The sequence below is a fragment of the Lathyrus oleraceus genome, chromosome 5 (genome assembly GCF_024323335.1).
Source record: "Lathyrus oleraceus cultivar Zhongwan6 chromosome 5, CAAS_Psat_ZW6_1.0, whole genome shotgun sequence".
Classification (NCBI taxonomy): domain Eukaryota; kingdom Viridiplantae; phylum Streptophyta; class Magnoliopsida; order Fabales; family Fabaceae; genus Lathyrus; species Lathyrus oleraceus.
The window spans coordinates 153,067,021-153,072,883 of NC_066583.1; positions in this window are offsets into that span (position 1 = coordinate 153,067,021).

Below are 5,863 nucleotides of genomic sequence, written 5' to 3' on the forward strand. Positions count from 1 at the left end.
GACCGATTGATATTGTGTACCACATAAAATGTGACATCCTTTCCTGTATTTCATTTTTTATATTTTATTTTTTGATTGGTATTTGGACTGGGCCGCGTGCCATTTGCTGTCTCCACCCCCTTTGTTCTGGCCCATTATCATTTAAACTGATTTTCCTTTTATTCAAATTACTAGCATGCACCCTTTTGTTTCTTTTCTTTAACATTTGTTTCTTTTTCTTTTTCATTTTTGTTTAGATATTTCCTTTTATCCAAAAATCCCAAAAAAAATCATGAATGATCTTTTGAGTATTATTTAATTTTTCATATTTTTTAGTTTCATTTTTGATTTATTTTAATATTTATTTTTATTTTTATAATTAAATGTGCTTAATTGACATAGTTTTGAAAGTTAGAGTTTAGTTATTGATCATTCCTTTTTGATTTTGATCCCAATTTTTGTACACATGTATACACATGTATATAGGTCCTTTGAGACCTCATTTGATGTTTTGGTTATAAATTTTGAATCATATTTGAACCTATTTTTGAAGATTGCTTTGTGTGGTCAATTGTTTGTGCATTGCTTAAATGTTTGGATTGTTTGAATATCTTTTGCACATAATTTTTAAGTACATTTTTAGGACACATTGAGCTCCTTACTTCAACTTTCTATGTCTAATTGTTCATAATTTTTCCATACTTTTATCTATTTGTCTTGTATTATTAAAAGTATGTTTGTTTCTAGTGGCGCTTTTGTCCATAGTTGTTTGTTTTGGTATGCACTTGTGCAACCTGTAGCGGGGTATTCGTTACCTTTAAATTTATTGACTAAATCAAAAGTAAATCATACAATTCGAGTCGCCACCGCACTTCTATTTATCCAAAGGAAAGGTCAGAAAGCGAACAAAAACCGAGAAGTTTTATCAAATCAAAAATTAATAAAAAAGTCAGAGATCGGGGTAAGGGGATTGGTTATGCAATGGGAAGGTTTTAAGCACCCAAAACATCCTAGGTACTCCTAGGGAGCCCTTTTCACAATTGTTGCAAGGTAGGTTGGTATTTGTGAAAATTGTTTGTGCAAACATGATTGGGGAGATGAGAGAAAAATGTACAAATTATTTACAATTTTTGTGTTTGAATGGATAAACCCACTGCCTACATACCATCTTAAAAAAGATTAGGATCAAAACCTCGTAGTTTGGCGTAAAAATCTCAAAATAAGTTGGTGAATTGATTGGTCCAAAAGCCTCAAGGTCTTTTGTTATCCAAGGGAGAAAACTCAACCTAAAACCATAAATCCACCATGTGAGGAGAGCTTCAACATGCTAGTGAGGGGTTAACCCTATAATAAGAAAGGAAGTCTTATTGTCCATCACTAAGGATATAGGTGAGTATTATATCAACCTCAAGGATAACTCAAACCTAATAGCTAATGTTTATAAAAGCTTTGGCAAAAGTGGCCATTGAAACCATAAAAACAATTGAGCGAGTTGTATTTACCAATGAAAAGTATTTACAAAGTATGGTCAAAGTTGACTTAAGGATTCAATTCAAAATAAGTGTTATGAAAATAAGTTTGGGAAATCAAAAGCATAATGCTTAGGCTTTTTAATTTTTGAAAACAAATGTTAATGTTTGCACAAAAGTTTTGGCTTGGGTTAGAGTGGAGGGAAGAAGAAGAATGGCTAAGTCCTAAACATACAAAGTTGAAGGAAGAGAAATAAAACCACAATGGAGTTCCCTTCTTGAGATCATAGTGGTGATCCAAGTAGCCCCCATCCTTTGGAATAAGCAAGCAAATAAGCAAATACTCAAGCAATCAAGCTCACAATCAAAACAAGCTCCTAAGAATCTTCCAATGGCTTTTGTATCTCTCACTTTGGATGCTCATGACAATGGTTCTTCAATTGGGCTAAATGTTTGGGATCTCTAGCACAAGAACACACACATCAAAAAGTTCCATAATGCAAATAAAGAATGGACAAGAGGGAGTTCAGAGATTAGGATCCTTTCAAGTTCATCTTCAAGATTAAGCATTCTAAAGGCATGAGGCCTAGTTGCTCTTTGACATTGTTTCTTCTTTGTTTTAGCATTCTAAAGGCATGAGGCCTAGTTGCTCTTTGACTCCATTTTTCATAGGGAATGTCCTAAAGTCTAAGTCCTTTTGTCCATTTGCATTTGGTTCACAACAATCAAAACAAAACACAAGCACAAAAGTATATACACAATAATGTGCTCAAGTGAGCAAAAGGCAAATTGCATTAACATAAACATGAGCTCAAGTGAGCAAAGAGCAAAAGCAAATGAATTAATGGACAAGATATTAAATTGCATAAAAGTAAATTGCAAGAATTAAATGACTTGAATTAAAGGTTAATGGTCAATAATTAGTGTTAGTGTGCCATAAGGCAATTTAGCGCTATAAGCAATCGTAAATGGACTAATGTAGTAGTCACACCTATCTGAGGTCGATCAATAAAAATATAGGCAACAAACACAAGTTAGAGACCTTGACTAGTAAGCCAAGCTCCTACAACTTGCCATGCCAAAAGAAAAGAAGAATGATCTTGTATTGATTTAGGTTTTTTGCTTGATCAAGAAGCAACCTATCCTTAATGCAAAACCATTCACTTGATCTTTTAATTAAGATGAATTAGATTTGAATCAAGAAAGGTTAAACCTCCCATATATCAAGGCTAACCACCAATCTTTAACTCATTGATCAAAAGGAAAAAGATGAAGAAGAAGATGAATAAGAATGTACATGAATTGAACTTCAAATGAAATAAGCAATGTACATTGACCAAAGATGAATGGGATCAAGGTCAAACAATAGTAAACATAGGCAAAATGAAACTTAGAAGTCAAGAAACAAATAAAATATTTTTGGTATTTTTGAAAATTAAAATAATACTTGAATTAAAGTAAACAATTAAAGGTCAAACTTCAAATCCATTTCAAATCAACTTTGAAAAGTCCAAATGGATCATCCTAAGTTCAACAAGGTCAAACAAAGTTTGACAAAAAATTTCAGCATTTTTAGAAACCAGAAACTATTTTTAAACAATTAAAAAGGAATAAAAAATAACCTAATTGAACTAAAATCTCAAATAAATCTTAAATCAATTAATAAATTGATGAGAATATTTTTCATATATCCATCATCATCCAAGGAGGTTAAGAAAATATTTTTGTATTTTTTGAATATTGGAAACTATTTAAAATGAATTAAAAATAACCAGAAAAGAGAAAATTCATAAAAAATATCAAATGAAAAAATAAAAAATATTAAAAATCATTTTCAGAAACTAGAATTAAAAAGGGAAATAATGCAATTGGTCCCATATTTTTTGGAATTAAAATGAAAGAGTTATGATTTTTTGAAATAAAAGGAAATAAACAAAATAAAAGTGGAAAATCAGAAATTAGGAAAATCATGGCGCGTTGGATTCATTTCATTAAATGACCTAGCAGATCCAAGGGTAGTGGAGTGCGCGCGCATCATGAGTCCAAGTCAACTAAGCCATACAAGGAATTAATAAAAGTCATAAAATCTGATGGCTATGATTTAAACTGGAGATCAAATCCAAGGGTCCACATTCAATCTGGCGATGGGGACGGTGGTGTACACCACCGTCTTCTCCGGCGAGCATGAAGATTCCGGTGGAAGTTGCAGACATGGAAACTTAACCAAATGAAGCGATCCTTATATCATTGGAAAGCTGGGGTGATGTACATCACCCCTGTACCATTGGTTTCTCCTCTAGACTCTCATATGAAGAGAAATCAGAGAGAGAAAATCATGGTGTTCAATCTGAACTTCATGGATTTTCAAAATTAAGAACACAATTCAAATGCCTCTTATGAAAGGACTTCAGCCAAGCCAATAAACACAAGAAATGAGCTATAATCAGTGTGTTTCGATTGAAAAAAGTTTGAGCATCAACCTTGAAAATTCAGATCTATGGAGCACGATCCTTCACCAATCTTGATTGCAGTGTGTTCTTCAAATGTAGATGGAGCAAGGCTAAGGAATTTAAATCCAATATTCAACCAAGGAAGTTGAAAATTGGATATGAAAATTTGAAATGAAAGAGAGAAATTCCTTTAGGTGAGGTTTTGGATTCAATTCTGCAGCATCTAAGGCGCCTTTAGGTTGAAAAATAGTGAAGTTGAGCATGCTTATTTTTAGCAAAACCTGATGCAAGCAAGGTGAATTCCATGTGCATGTGTGATGAGGGCCTCCATGCATGGGCCTGTACAGGCACACGGAGGCCCCAAATCCAATTGGAAATGCAAGCTGGGATGTAATTATACTGAAATGGACGTGCAGATGTGAATGATTTGGCTTGTGCATGAAGTTTGAACATGGTTTCCATAAATGCACCAAAATCTTCTCCTCTTCGAAAATGCATATTTCCAAAATGAAACATGGCCTTGTGGGTAATGGTTGGAAAGGTCTTAACATGAGGATCAACTGTTATGTTGAAAAAAACTTCATTTGGAATTGGGAAATTAGTGAAAATTGGTCATAAAGTTTAAGGTGCAAAACATGTGCATGTGAAAATTTCCAAAATGGACTAACTTCAAGCCCTCCCCTTTCAATGATTCAAGTCCCAAATGACAAAACCTTCAACATCAAAGTTGTATACCACTTCAAGGCAATAAATGTGGACTTAAATTTTGCATCATTTGGATTTTTGATGAGAATGTTATGGGCACTTGAAGTTGGATTTTTTCACATTTCAATGCCTTTTGTCCAAAGTGAACTATAATGTTTTGCATTATCACATGTATTTATTTTATGATTATGAAATTTTTTTCAACATAATAAATTAAGTAGACATCTGAAAATTTCCAATGCATTTGATCCCACCTCAAAATCATGAAAAATGAGAGAGTTATGTCCTTGGGAAGTTGACCCAAAATTAGGATTTCAGTCAAAATGACCTATAATGTTTTGAAATGGATGATGACCTTCTAAGCTTCAAATAAATTTTTAATGAACATGAAAGTTGTTCATATGGTCCTTAAGAACATATTTCCTCTTAAGGTCATCTTCATTTAACAAACACATTAAAAGTTAGGTCTCAGTGGATTTCAAAATAGTCAGATGAATTGACTAATCAACTTCTCAAGTCCAAACTTCAAACCTTGATGAATTAATTATTGTGGACACTCAAATAAGCTCAAATATGCATGAAATGATGAATGAAATAACTTCCCTTAATTATATTTGATCATGGGTTGAGGTTGCTTCATGAGCAAGGCACAATTGATGCACATATGAATTAGGGTTTCCTTGGGAAACAAGTCTCAAGCCCTTTGGTTTGCTTTGATCAAATTGACAAATTGAGATACTTGGGAGGCATATGTGATGAATGAGAGATTTGGGAACCATTGTCATGCTTGCTTTCACCTTCACCTGGCCATATCAATGAGCATAGGGTCTCCTAGAAGCCTCAGATCTTATGATTGCTCAAGCTACAAAACAAACAAGTTAGTGACATATTTTTATGATTTTGGTTAGTAAATAAAGTAAGAAAAGCAATAATATACAATTCAAGCATGCTTGGTGGTCTCAAACCAACTCACACAAGTTCCCACCCAGAGGTTAGGAGCCAAGATGCTATGATCCTTGAGGCCAATGCAATGTGCAATGATATGATGCCATGAGGGATCTTAGGGTCAAAATTAGGGTCTTACAGATGCCCCTATTTAAGGTCATTCTAGTCGGAGATATGAAGGTTAAAATCTTCGTCTCGACGAGGTAGAATGGGCTTAAATAATAACAAAGAGACGAATTTTGGTCCCTAAGAGACCTCCTAATGAAAATGTATGTATGCAAAAGGTAGTACTCTGTGGGGATATGTGTCCACAAA